Source organism: Electrophorus electricus, chromosome 13 (genome assembly GCF_041902795.1).
Source record: "Electrophorus electricus isolate QZ-2024a chromosome 13, ASM4190279v1, whole genome shotgun sequence".
Lineage (NCBI taxonomy): Eukaryota > Metazoa > Chordata > Actinopteri > Gymnotiformes > Gymnotidae > Electrophorus > Electrophorus electricus.
In genome coordinates, this window is record NC_137509.1 from 8165001 (window position 1) to 8180000 (window position 15000).

The 15000-nt window shown below is 45.5% G+C and overlaps 1 protein-coding gene across 4 annotated transcripts in view; it reads left to right on the forward strand.

Annotated features, from left to right (window-relative positions):
• The window catches only part of kdm6ba (lysine (K)-specific demethylase 6B, a), a 76094-nt gene that overhangs the window by 25053 nt on the left and 36041 nt on the right, over positions 1-15000 (forward strand). For 2 of the 4 annotated variants that reach the window (XM_035536560.2, XM_035536562.2), the window contains exon 3: positions 11247-11298. The gene's annotated coding sequence lies outside the window, so the exon portion shown is untranslated. Of the gene's footprint in view, positions 1-11246; positions 11299-13512; positions 14116-15000 lie in introns of those variants that run through there. The other 2 variants (XM_035536564.2, XM_081694615.1) reach the window with 1 other exon arrangement.

Genomic DNA, 15000 nt, shown 5'->3' on the forward strand with positions numbered 1-15000 from the left:
TGCCATCACATTTTTTAAAAAATGTCAGTCTCGAGGCTAAACCTGGCACTGTGCACAAGGGTGTGTGTGCGTGTGTGTGTGTGTGCGTGTGTGTGTGTGTGCTCATCCAAGCAAAGAGACGGGAGGGGGGATGAGGAAGAGAGAGACTACCTGCTATTTTCATATGGTGATAGACTAAGAAATGGAACCGTGGTTTGAGTGCAGCTGTTCTCTCACTACAGATGGATAAGGGTGCTGACTGACTGTAGTAAACCTGACCGTCTCCTTACCGCGTGGCCAAAACCTTGATAAGAGTCTTTAATATACCCGGCCAGTCCTGTATGCGTTATAGTCTGTGCAGTCAGAGGACAGCAAGTTTCATGTTGTTAATGCTGTATTTTAACAGAAAACGGATTTATTCATGAGCTTAATAAGTCTCTAAGGGAAACGGCGGAAATTGCTGCAGTGGCTAAATATGAATTGGATGAGGCAATGTGAATGGATCCCAGTGTAGTGCATCGCCCAGCTGTGTGGGGTGTTCTTAGCAGGGCAGGGCCCACTGCCTGACGCAGCTGCACGGAACAGGACACTAACGAGACGCCGAGTTTGTTCCATAACTAAATCCAGAAATATTCAGGATTTCAGAATGTGATCGCAGACCCTCGTGGTTGTCGGGTATAATAGATTGGCGAGCATCGGTATTTTAGACATTATTACGTAACATTATTGATGAGCTGATAACTGCCTGATCTGTTCCCCTCCTGCTGTTCCTTTGCCTTTAGGGCATTTCTGCGTTTTGAGTCACGAGGCCTTCATTTGCAGTCCTAGTCATGGCTGTGCCTGACGTGCGTCTCATCACGAAGCCCTTATCCATGTGAAGAGCATTTTCAGATTTGTTTAAAGTCTTTTTGCTGTGGTGTATTTCGTAAAACACTACACCTCTCAGCCCCCTTAACTACGGATGTATAAGGTTATAGGGTTCTTATGAACAGGTTATGATGCCTGCGTGTCAGGTGATGTAAGAGCCAGTGGCTCCCCTTAAGAAGGTGTGAGGGACAGCTTTAGTTTAATGAGATGTTATCTGCCACTGACATGGGATTTTTATTTTTTATTTTTTTTCGCCCATGCAGACCGAGACAGATCAAGAAATGGGGTGCGATGCATTTAAAAACAATCTACAAAATGAAAAATGTGTGCGCTCACGTGTGTTTTACTCCACCTGTCAGCTGCTGCTGCGTTTTCTGTGGTTTAGCGTCAGCACAGTGCACCTGTCTGTTAGACCCAGCGTGTGCGAGGCAGAAGCACCAGACGCAGTGCGGTGGATACGGGCATGCTTTAAGCTCTCGACTCTGAGACTGGAAGACATGACCTTGCGGGTTGTGCATGAACTTTTTCTTCCTTCCTGTTCAACTGCTTACTGAATAGGGATGTGTAACATTACATTAACACAGGGTCTTCTCTGAGGCCCTCGGAGCAACCAAATCCATCTGCAGCTCAGTTCTCTAAAAACACATGAGAATCACTTTTCATCATTACGGAGGTTTTTTCATGGAATTTTGAACCCATTTTTGCAGCATTCACATGAGCTGAATGCAGAGTAGCTGTAACTAACGCGTCCAATACGGAAATCCAGTGATCTCCAAGTTTGAACATGGACATAAAAATGGGTTGCCCTGAATATTTATTTGTACTATAGATTTTTGCAGGATTAATTGCCCATTAGGAAAATGAAGTTGATGGCCTTAATGTTTGAGGGCGGAGCTGCGAGGGGCTATAAGGGAGGAGCATTCCATAAGATTTAAAAGGGTAAGACTGGACATTAGCTACTCTGGGTTAAATAGTTATTCCTCTAGAGTCGGCCATTAATAGTCAGTTTGATGGTCTTTTTAGATTACTGACGCTATAGTGGATTGTTTATCAAGGTTGAATGGATAGGGTAAACTTGACAAATTCATTTGTGTTTATAAAGTGCACAAAATGCCAATAAAAATTACCTCCCACAAACGACTCATGCTTTTTACCTCTCGTCTTTAATGAGACTCCCCACAACACAGGCGCGCACACACACTCCATCTCTCTCTTCAGTCATGCCCTAGACTCTGTTCTCATATGTTCACTCTGGTCTCGTTTTTACTGCTAACTTACACGGGGCAGACACACTCTTCCCTCTCTCCCTCTCTCTCTGTGTTGGTGTCTGGGGGTGAGGGCCACATTACTGCTTCTGTCTGGAGCCTGGAGTAACCCAACACCTGACAGAGACAGACAGCAAGAAAGAGCGTGTGGGAGGGAAAAATCATAGGGGGGTGGGGTAACTTGATCTTTTTGGTTAGTCTGTTCAGCACAAAGGTCATTCTCCTAGGCACAAAGCATAAGCCCATGCGCGCGCACACGCACAGGCACTCATAAACACTCATTTGCCCTCTGTTTTTCTCCTTTGTTCTAAAATAGTAAGTGATGATGTAGTCTCCAGCATCATTATGCAGAATAATGGCAATGATCTCATGGTAGTATTGCTTATAGAATTATGGCGGACTCAGTCATCAAAGCAGTAGAGAAGTAATTCCAGGGCCAGCCCCCATTGTTCAGGGGGCAGGATGAAGGGGTGGACAGGGAGATATGACTGGGGGCTTTAATGTGGGATTAACACATTAAACAATCGATTAGACATTCATCTCCCCTACTCACCTAGCAAAAAGTACCTTTGTTTGACTGTTACTGTAGAGGTTGGGTAAGGATGATGCTTTCTTATACATATATAACATTTAAATATCACTTAAAGAACTTGGGTGCATTTCAGTTGAAATCTTGAAATCTAAGACCACAGTCAAAAAAAAATTACCATGAAGTTTGGTTCTGCTCAGATGGTCGGAAGTTCTGGGGATTCATTATTGCAAGCCAGGTGGGAAGTTAATTAATTAGTGAACAGGTGTCTTTTTTTTTTTTTGTGAACACAGGCTTGTGTCTGTGTAAGCAGAGTTCTAGTGATGCATTATAAAAAGAGAAGGTTTGTGTGCGCGTGTGAGCACGCGCCTCTTCAGTAGAGTCCAAGTCAAATGTCAAGAGCCCAGTGGAGAATGTCAAGTGCAAGTCCTGGCCTGAGTCATGAAGGGACTGGTCCAGTCGTGGTCATGCGCAGCGTAAAAAGAGGGTTAAGTCGCACAGCTGTTCTGCCTCTGTTCTACAGCACACGGCAACGCCGCTAAAACAGCGTCAGTAAGGTTAAAGAACAGAATGTCAACTACAGTGGTGGGCCATTGTCTGAGTCCCAGCCCACGCTTTAGGAGACCAAAAATAATTGCTCAAAGAACATAATCTTAAAAGGGTCAAGATTAGCACTTGATTTCAAATTCTTTGTAATCAGTGACTACCTCACATCTTGACCTACAGTCTGTGACCTGACCTGTGTCTCTTCTCCAATCTGCCAGGTTTGTAATGCAGACATTCAGTGGATTTTTACATTAGACTTGACTGGCCATTTGAAAATGACCGTTCTGCTTTCACTGACCGACTCCATAGTGAAGCACCATCCACTGAGCTTTGAGGCCTTTGGTTTCATCTGCTCACTTAAGACACTTCTGTACAGGATAGAACGCACTCTGCTGCTGTCATTAGCAGTCACACCATCACTGAAGCCCACTGAGCAGCAGAGTGTGTTTACATGTCTGTACCTCCCTCTCAGGGGTCATACACTTTGGATCACAGGCTTTTCTCCACACTTGCCTCATTCTGCCACTGTGCTAAAGGTTTGTCTCATCGGTTCAGGAGATTTTGTCTTCAAAGTTCATTTGATATTAATTGGCTTAGCAGAGTGTTGTTGCTTGTGAAATATGTATGAAACTGTTGATTTCTCTTATGCCTTTCTGTAGGTTATAATGCATACAGTGTGTACGCTACCTATTTTATACTTGATATATTTCAAACATCTATTAACATTTAGCTTTTGTATGTTGGTAATGGAGATTTAATCTCAAAATTTAATCTCAAAATGCTCATTTTCAGAAATTGTTAATTAAAAAATTTAATTAAAACATTCAGTCTCTATTTAAATGCTTTTTATTGTGATGATAATGTATGTAGGCTACAGTGTAGCATCACAGAAAGTGCTTGGACTGTAGTTAGGCACTGCTTAAGTTCAGAACTGTGAACTGTTTATCAAGCAGCTGAAGTCCACATCACGTGTTGGTGTATGTATGCTTAAGTACATGTGTAAGCGACAGTAATTCTGTATTGTGTTATGTCAGTTCTTATGGCTTTGTGCGTGCGTGCGTGTGTGTGCATTCGTATGGCCTGGGGCCTGGTGATCCCCTTTCAGACAGGGGTTTTCTTGAGCGCGCAGCCCCCGCATGTGGCCTGGCGTGACTCCAGAGGAGCAGCCTGCCCTGCCTGTGCCAGACGCAGCTCCCTGGAGGCCTGAGCAGACAAAGCTGGGTCCGGGCCAGCTCCTTCAGCCCCCTCCCCAGAGCTGGCATAGGGGAAAGGAGTGGTGGTACTCTCTCTATCGCTACATCTCTCTCTCTCTCTCTCTCTCTTTCTTTCTTTCTTTTTTTTTTCTTTCCTTCTTTCTTTCTTTCTTTCTTTCTTTCTTTCTTTCTTTCTTTCTTTCTCTTTCTTTCTCTCTCTCTCTGTCTGTCTGTCTGTCTCTCTCTCTCTCTCTCTCTCTCTCTCTCTCTCTCTCTCTCTCTCTCTCTCTCTCTCTCTCCTCCCTCTCTCTCTCTCTCTCTCTGTGTGTGTGTGTGTACTGATAGCATTTTTCTTTGATGCCATACTCTGTCTCCAGCTGACACACACCCTCCCTTCCTTGTTCCATGTGAATGCTTACACACACACACACCACACAAACACACTTACACACACACACACACACACACACACACACGTCATTGCAGCTGTGTGTGTGTAAGTGTGTTTGTGTGTGTGTGTGTGTGTGTAAGCACACACACAAGGCCACACACAACGACATGTAGAGGCACACAAATACACACACACACACACACACACACACACACACACGTCATTGCAGCTGTGTGTGTGTGTGTGTGTGTGTGTGTGTGTATTTGTGTGCCTGTACATGTCGTTGTGTGTGGCCTCATATCAAACCTCTGAGCATTTGTGATAAAGAATTCTCACCCTTTACTGTATACCAGCTGCCATGGTACCAGCACACTGCAGTCTCCAGCTCCCACCCCCTGCACCACCCACAGCAGGTCACTGGCAGGGGAGACATGTAGGAGCCCCTGGTTGGGTTTGGAGATGTGTGGTCTCGCTTTTGGGGTTTAATTACGTTCCACTTCCTCTGTGAGACCAGCAGCTGTAAAAGAGTCTAAACCACTGAAGTCACACATGTGAGAGTGCATGTGCACACGCACATATACATGCGTGTACAGTCCGTCTGCACAATATACAGATTGTTTGTTGTTATCGTTTGTTGCACTGTTCTTTACGATACTGATTTGCCACAAGGCTGAATTATTCAAGTGAATTCTCTAACAACCAGCACCTCAAATCACAAAGACAAATATTTTGTGCTGTGAGCATTGTGCTCAATCTCAGACCTTCCAGATGATAGTAACATGGTTGTTTTGGTGAGTCATAGCATTCACATGATGCAAAAATGTAAATAGATTTGGTTAAAAAAATAAACACAGGCCAGTCTTTAACCTGTTTTGTTCATAATGCTCAATACTGTGTGTGATTTCTGTATTATGCAGCCCTAATGCACATAATACTGCATGCCTATAAGACAGTCCTCTTTAAATATACACTACTAAAAACTGCTACTGAGCATCTCTCTTAAAGTGTATGTGTGTTTGTGTGTGAAGCATAGGTGTGAGTGGTTAGGTGTTGTGTGCATGCCTGGACAATTCTGTGAATTGAATATAATGACTGTGTGTTCATGTGTGTACATTTCCTTATGACACAGTTGATCCTTGGCGAGCCTTTGATCTGACATGGCTAGTTTAACCTGTATTATTATGAATTCAGCAGACAGGATCCATGACTACCATCTGTAAGCGCTCCAGATAGCTCGTCCCCACGTTCCAGCGTGCTCACAGTGTTTCGGGAGCGGTAGTGCAAACCATCGTCAGACTAGACATTTGTGCAGTCATACACACGGTCAGTGTCGGCACGTGCTCTGAGCTGGACCTTGGAGCCGCTGGAACATCCGTGTGTAACTTCTGAGAGAGTGTTTGCGCTCAGTGTTTTCATATTATAGTGCACCAATGAAAGGAGTTTAGTCATATACGCAGCACTGTGCAGAGAGTGGCCTTTTTCTGCCTTTTGTCCTTTGCACCAGGTTCTTCAGAGGCTAAGACTTTAGGTCATGAACTCACATGACCACCAAGGCCAGACGGGCCCCTCCCCCATAGCCAGCTGTTTCTGCTGATAGAGGGAAAGCGAGTGGGAGCGAGAGCCAGAGATACTGGGTCAATGTTCTAGAGCAACTCTAAAAGGACACTGTGACTCTTTATTTGAGTGATAAGTCTAAAGTTAGTGTGTGTGTGTGTGTGTGTGTGTGTGTGTGTGTGTGTGTGTGTCAAAGTGACAGGATGTGAGGGAAGTTAATCTTTGTACGTCCTCAGCTTATTTGAATTCAAAGTAAGAAGATGACTGAAGAAAATACTTCAAACACCTCCAGACTACACCCCTCTCTCTTTTTCTTTTTCTCTCTTTCCCTCCCTCCCTCCCCCAGAGCAGTATGTAGGGGCTATATTAGACATGCTGACGCCCTCTCAGCCATAGGTGTCTGAGGTGGGAGGCACAAGTAGCCCTCTCAGCCAATAAGAAGCTATGACAGTGGCACCACCATTTCAGTGAGGTGTGTGTGTGTGTGTTTGATTTTAAGTATGTGTTGTGTATTATACATTGGCTTTCCTTCGTAATTTCCACATCAGTCACATCAACCCTATAAAAGGCTTATGCGTTCATGTTTCTGAGAGTATTGGTCCATATCGATAGTGTCAGTTCACACTTTTCTGCTACATTTTTTTTTCCTTTCAGTAGATAAGGTGCAATTCTGCTCAAGCTGAATTCCACTAATGACATTTAGGTTTTAGTATGAGGTACAGCAATGGCGTTTCTCGATGCAGTCCCTGACGCTCATCGGCCAGTCTGTGTTTTTACTCTGACACAGCTCCCAGTGCACCTGCCCCAGGTAGTCATTGTTTTAAATGGTTTGGTTCAGAGCTGGGTGCTAAGAGCAGGGAGAGCGCAGAGCCGTGACCTGTGTAGTGGCCCCGAGGCCACAGTCGATAACATCCGCTCCGTAAACTTGGTTCTCTTGGTTTTGTAGCCTCACGTCTCTGTGAAGTGTAGGGCTGAGTTGCATATTTGTGCCTAAAATGTATGCATGTGTCTAAGGGAACAAGAGAGCAAAGAGAAATCGAATCCCTGTCACACATTTAGAAACAATAATCATAAATGTACACACTGGAATATAAACTCCATGAACTCTAAGGAAAGTACGTGTGGGACGAGGGGAAGGGTCTGAGAGTCACGTGCTGATGCAGAGAGCAGCCACATGTGGTTTGTGTTTGTATATCTTTCAGAAGCTGCTCTGTCTCCCCCGTCGTCTTGCCTTTCCTCTTCCTCTCCATAGTTCCTTCTGTCATTATTGCCATGTCTGGTGACCATACACCCACCAGTTATCAAAACACTGACCAAGAGACCCTTGCACACACAGACAAAACACCATATTCATCTCCCTTATATACTAACTCTTTGTATTGCTGTTAAGAGATTCCAGATGCTCATACACGTGCTTATTCACATCACTCTGTGTGTGTCTCTGTTTGTGTGTATGTGTATTTTATCTCTTGGTGGATTTGTGTGTGTGTGTGTGTGTGTGTGTGTGTGTGTGTGTGCGCGCGTGTTTAAGTAGGCTGTTGATGGCTGACTCAGCTGATCTTGAGTGTTTAATAGGGTCTGTGGGGTAGATGCAGATCCGGCAGGGTCTGAGAGTTTTCCGGGCCCGCATTCAGATTCTGCCTCTAGCCAAGATATGATGTAAAGTACTGTGTGTGTGTGTTTCAAAGCAGCATGTCTGTTACTTTAGAGATTAATACTACTTGAATATTTATGGTCCAGGTTTTTTAAGTGCACTTTTTAAGAGAACTAAAAGGTTTTGTTTGTTTGTGTGTGTATGTGTGTGTGTGTGTGTGTGTGTGTGTGTGTGTGTGTGTGTGTGTGTGTGTGTGAGAGAGAGAGAGAAGGGGGGGAGAGAGAGGGATAGAGAGAGAGTCTTGCATTTGTGCATGTGGTGTCTGTCAGGGTCATCTCACAATGGAAACATTTTACTGAGAATAAGCAAGGAAACACGGGCTCAGTCTTGCAGGCACAACACACACACATATATGTACATATAAATATATACACACATACATGTGTGTGGACACAACACACTCGTACACTGACCCAATTCCTATTTGTTAATTTATTTAGTTATGTATTGATTTTCATAGAGTCCATGTGCTGCCCTGTTTTTGTAATAGATAAAGGTTAAAGTGATCTGATTCTGCATGAATGCTTGTGGAAGTGTTTGTTCTGCCAAATCATTATGTGTGCACACACACATATTATGGGTGCACACGCACACTCACATGCGCGCTCACACAGACACATACACAGACACCCTCTCCGCAGGCTCTGCCCAGGGTTGGAGGTTGAAGGTGAAGGGTTAGACAGAAACGACTGAGACATAAAAAGCCTGGCTACTGCTAGGGTCAGTAAGGTCATATTCAGAAAGGTTAAAAGTCATCCCACCCTGTCATGCTTCAGCACGTGTCCCAAGCAGGTGTCCTAGCAACCAGACCTAAAGTGTTTGCTGAGTAAATATGTAACGGGCACACTTTGATGTTTTGATGAAATGGGGAGAGCATATCCAGAGATTCTTTTGAATCTGCACATGTGTTTGTTTGTGTAGGTGTGTGTGTGTTTGTGAGTGGGTGTCACTGTGACATGGGAGGTGTACTTTCAAAGCTCTGCTTAGAGTTCTTTAGTTCTCGTTTAAAGACAGAACATGGAGAGCAGCAGCACCCATACAACCCAGTCCAGAGGACGTGCCTTTCACTCACCACATCACAGATCCCTTTAGCTACAGAGCAGACGGACACCAGAAGCAGCTCGGAGCATGGTCCACGCTGGCGAGCGCTTACGTGTAGGGAGGCTGGAGCTCCAGAGCTCTAGAGTCCCGCCGAGAGCAGCGTCCATCCTGCTGTGCGGGAATGTGAGCAGCTTTGGCGTCGAGAGATTGGTGTTCTCAGATGGCCTGTACAGTCTTGGGTATGAAAGCCTTTTGTCTTAGATGCTCATACTCTGTGAGAAGAGACAGATCCATTTCCAGCTGCTGATCCCCCCCCCCCCCCACAGCTTCTATTAGCTAAGGGCCTAATATGTCAACACATACCCACACACACACACACTCATTGATCCAGTGCACTCAGTTATTATAGTCTATGGAGGACACAGATGGTTTCTCTATGATTAAGCATGTGATTGTGTACTGGCTGGAATTCTCATTTTCACCCTCATCAGATGGAGAAAGGTAGGTGAGAGAGAGAGAGTGTGTGTGCATGTGTGTGTGAACGTATTAGTGCATGCGTCTGTGTGTGCGTGTGTATTAGTGTAGTGGTGTGTGTGTGTGTGTGTGTGTGTGTGTGTGTATGCATATTTAAATATCTTATTACCTATCTCTGTATTTGTGTGTGTATGCATGCATGCATTTGTGTGCATGCATGTGTGTATGTGCATGTGTGACTCTTCTGTGTGCTTCAAGCTGTGACAGTTTTACCATATAACAAGCAGAAATGGCACAGCTAAAAATATCCTTTAAACCCATTCACCCCTCCCCTTACCCTGCTCTCTGGATTTAAACTCCCCAGCTCTGCCGTGGAACGCTCCACCCGCTCATGAAATGCAAGCTGTTCCTGCTGTACATTCCACATTGTGGAGCAAACCAACACACAACCACAATAGGGGTGGAAGGATTACTTTTAGTCTCACGTTAAATTAAATGCATTCCTAGACAAATCTTGAGTGTTTTAACCTGAACAATGTATTTGTGTTTTTCTGTGCATGTGTATTTGTTTGTGTCTGAGTGTATGTGCACAAGCATATACACAGTCAAGCAGGTAGGGGTGTGTGTGTGTGTGTGTGTGTGTGTGTGTGTGTGTGTGTGTGTGTGTGTGTGTGTGTGCATGTGTGTGTGTGTGCATGTGTGTGCGTGTGTGTGTGTGTGTGTGTGTGTTTGTGTGTGTGTGTGTGTGTGTGTTTGGGCAGCTGTAAGCAGGGGGAGGGGGTTTGAAAAACATTCATCCAAATTCCTCTTTCTCAGTGAACACGTCCAGAGCACCAGTATCCACAGCTGTGTGTTTAACACACATTATACATTAGACATTATAACCACTGAAAGGTTCCCTTATAGTTCTATATTCCTATAACAAAGGGAGAAAGAGTGCAAGGGAGGTCTGGGCAGGAGATATTTGGTTAATCTCGGTGATATCCTGCTACGTTGTGAGATTATAATCTCATTATTCTATAATTCTGGCCCTCCCTGCCTTACTTTTCTCCTCAGCCTAAACAGGAAGTGGTTTGGCTCCTGGTTTTCTGCCTGACACGCACGTGCACACATACTTTGTTTTCTGTATTGTGAAGTGTTGTTGGTGCCTGTCTTTTTAATTCTTTGTTGTTGTATTCTCTGCGCTTTAAAAGGACTGAGAACACCAGCAGCAAATTTAGCTTTGCTTCAGGTATAATGTGAGAGTATGCACACGTGTCGTCTAACGTGAATGGACGTGTGTGGTGGCAAATGTGATATATTTAAGACAAAAATGCCTACATTTTGAGTGTGAGCTATAGTAGGAGTGCATACTGTGCAGTGTGTGTGTGTGTGTGTGTGAGTAAAGCACTAAGTACAGGGTTTGGGGCCCAGGCAGTCTCCACATACTCTCTGCACAGCTGTAATCAGGAGGAGTATGGGAGTACTCTTTATGTCTGAGTGACTGAATCTAACCACTCCTCTGCACCAGACTTAACCTTAACAAACCACCCCTCTCTATCTCACTCACTCTCTATCTGTAACTCTCACTTGGTCTGTCTCACTCTCTCTGTTTGGGTAGCTGTGCATGGGTCCAGCTGTGTGCATCCATGTTTGCGTGTGCGTGTGTGTGTGTGTGTGTGTGTGACTGAGCACCATAATGTGGTTTAGTGGGTCCTTTGGTGTCGATGTTTTTCATGTGTTTGCTAACATATTTTGTATCCTGTAATTTCAGGTCCAGGAAGGAACTGCTCCCAAAATGGAATACGACAACAGACCAGAGGCAGGTAAGTGGAAACCAAACAGTGGGGGGGGGGGTCTGAGAGTGTAGCGGCTTTTAATAGATTATCAGTGTACTCATGGACCCCTGTTGACTGGTGGAAATGAGCAGGACGATACTGAATATTACACACACACACACACACACACACATATATATATAGTTCGCTTTTGCTGCTTTCTTTCCATACTGTAAAAATATGAGAATCCTTCTTCATTTCTGAACAGATGGGTGAGGAAATCAGATTTTAATGAAAGAGAATGTGTGAAACAGTGTGCGAGACTCATGTAACTGACACACATGCACACACACATACAGTGAATCATTTTGAACTCATTGTCTTTGCTATAAAATAATAGCACGTTAAGCAGGGTGTGCTGTGATCATGATTCTATAACCACAGTTTTTAGAAAGAAACTCTGTTTTTTGTAAATCTGCATTCTTCTCTCAAGCCCAGAAGCAAAGAACAGGACTGAGCAGAGGTCTGCCTTGCCTGGGGGGGGGCGCTGCCAGAGGGGTTGATTGCACACAGCCGTAGCTTGTTAAACATTAATTGGCAATTAATCAGAAACCCTCCTCTCAGATGAGTGTACTGTAAGGAGAAACAGGAGAGCTGAGTGATTGGCGGTGGAGAGAGAGAGCGTCACACTCCTCGCCACACACTCTACATATGCCTGACTGCATGCATAAGAGCTGGAGCGAAGTGTGTGTGTGTGTGTGTGTGTGTGTGTGTGTGTGTGTGTGTGTGTGTGTGCGCGCGCGCGCGCGCGCAACTATGTTAGCTTCTCCCAGGCAAAATGATTAATTGTGACATACCTCAGTCATGGACATACATAACTCTACTGAGAGAGTACCAGACACCCTCCAGCTTCCGACTCTCATTCCATCACACATTCCCTCTCGCTCACACGTGCACACATTCATCTCTTCCCCATCTCTCGCCCCTCTTTTTCTCTACCTATGTATTGGCTGCAAGTCAGCTTTTCTCATGTCTACAACTCTCTCTGGCGCTCTGCCACATCTACCCAGCAAGAAATCAATACTGAGGAAATTACGCAATGAGTTGGGCAGAGTCACTGTGGCCAACTTAGCAATCACATTTGTGACTTTATCTCTGCATGGCTCGCTCACTCTGGCTCTGTCTGTCTCTCTCACTCTCTCTCAGTTCAATTAATCTTACTGGCATGAATGGTCTAAGTTGCATTATTGCTAAAACAAATTAACAAACAAGCAAGGGAAATGGGTAGGAAAATATAAGAGAGTACGTCATCACTAAAATAAATAAAAGTCATTAATCAACCGGGAGAAAGGGAACAAACACTGAGGTGTTACCTCTCCATCTCTCTGTCTGACTCTCGCTCCTTTGCTGAACTGAGCACGCATTCATTGGAGGAAACAATTCAGGTTTGATGTCTAAAAGGAGGAGAATGTTTCACATAGCTGAAGTTTTAACACAGGCTCTGGGATTTGTTCTGTTCGTGTGTGTGTGTGTGTGCGCTGGCCAGTGCTGGTGAAACACTGCTGCTACTGTGTGACTTTCCTACCCTCAGCCAGTGGGTTTTCCACAAAGCCAGAGCCTCTGCACTTCCACAGCGCAGCCCTGAGCTGTGCGTTACTGTCCTTCCAAGTGTGTGTGTGTGTGTGTGTGTGTGTGTGTGAGAGAGAGAGAGAGATAGAGCAACAGAAAAAGATTGATGAGGTTTGACACAGTGGGGAAAGTGTTACAGACGAAAACAGCTGTCTTTCTTTAATCTTGCTGTCGTTCACACACGCAAACACCCACTGTCCCAGATGCACCTAAACACATACACACGTGCAGATGTAGTTGTGTGGATGCGAGTGTGCTGATTTCAGCGCAGCCGGGACTGCTCTCGCTTCAGGCGCGAACGCCGGTCTTTGCCTTCTCAAGGTAACGGACCGCTTCTGCGAGCCCCACATTTTAGCCTTTCCTTCCCCAGGCACACTGCCGCATGCAGCACCTCCCTCTCTCCTTCTCCCTCCCTCCCTCCCTCCCTCCCTCCCTCCCTCCCTCTCTCCTTCTCCCAATGAAAGGGAGTAAAGTGAGTTCCTTCCGTTTTCCATCCTCGTCTCCTGTTCCATCTGCTCAACACACAGGAAGGGGGGGGGGGGTAGTGTCGGGGGAGGGGCTGTTTAGAAAAAGAGATTGGGGGGGGGGCTATTGAGGCAGGCTGGCCTGTAGTGGGGGGTTGGGCTTAGGAGGTGTGTGTGTGTCTGTGTGTGTGTGTCTGTGTCTGTCTGTGTGTGTGTGTGCGTGTGTGTGAGAGAGAGAGAGCGAGAGAGCTCAGCTTCTTTCTTTGTTTGACTGCTGAATGGAGAAAAGCCAGAGAGAAAGAGAGTGTGTGTGAGAGAGAGGGACAGGGGGAGAGAGAGGAAAAGGGGAAAGAAAGAAGAGAAAGCAAGAGACATTTCATGTGTGCGTGCGCGTGTGTGTGTGTGTGTGTGTGTGTGTGTGTGTGTGTGTGTGTGTGTGTGTCTCTGTGGCTGGAAAAGGAGGAATTTTATTTATTATTTGCTTGTGTTGAGGTGTAATTCCACCTCCTCTTAACTGTTCCAGCTTTTGCATGGTTTGTGTTTTTGTGTGCGGCTGCCAGGGTGTGTGCGCGCGTGTGTGCGCGTGCGTGTGTGCGCACATGCACGCATGTGTACGAGGGGGGCAGGTAAAACAGCCACTGCTGGTTTAAAGGGAAAATCAGAGGAGAGATTTGCTGAGCTGGACGGAGTGTGTTGTGACTCCCTCTTCCCCCCCAAGCACGCTGTGGAATTACCGCGCCAGGCAAAGCACGGAGTAGCACTCCAGCACACGGTAAGACAGACTGCCTCGCTCTCGCTCGCCTTCTGCCTCCCCCTCTCCCGCTGGGTCACTCGCTTTCTAGGCAGGCATTTAAACAAAGCTGGAGAACTTGGTGTGCGCGCACGAGGCAGCTAAGGAGATCTCGGAGAAACACCCAGGGCCAAGAGAGCGAGAAAGTTGTGCTATTCTCTTCAGAAGGAATACGGCACAAAGGGTGTGGAAGCCATTCTGTTTATGTTCTGACTGTCACACGTTTCACTCGCTTCAATGCAAAGAAAAGAAAGGGGGGACGAGGAGTTAGAAGCTCTCTCTCTCTCTCTCTCTCTCTCTCTCTTTTTCTCTCCACACATTCTATCTCTCTCTCTTTTTCTCTCCACACATTCTATCTCTCTCTCTTTCTCTCACATACTTTTTTTCCCTACACATTCTCTCTCTCTCTCTCTCTCTCTCTCTCTCTCTCTCTCACGCTGGGAGTGTTTGAATTTTAACATATTAGATGCTATTTGCTCTGTCTCTGCTCCTTTGTTACTAAATGTACTAGCTTTTTTAGTGTGTGTGTATTTTATTTGTATTTTTATATACACACACACATATACAGGTTAATATTGGCAGTTTGTTTGTGGTGTGTGTGTTTTGTCTGTCACAGCAGTAGGAAGTGGTCGTACATCTGGGTTTTAGACTCTGTTAAAGCAGCACTGGTCTGAACCCGGGCACTCACTATTGTTAGGTGAAGAGAATGTGTGTGATTGTCACAGTGCTGTGTGCATGTATGTGTGTGTGCGCTTGCATGTGCACACACGTGTGTTCTTAGCATTGCTCCTGTCCATTACCGGCATCCCAGAGTGTTTTAATAAATCAAGTGTATCTCTGCGCGCATGCGTGTGTCTGTGTGAGAGA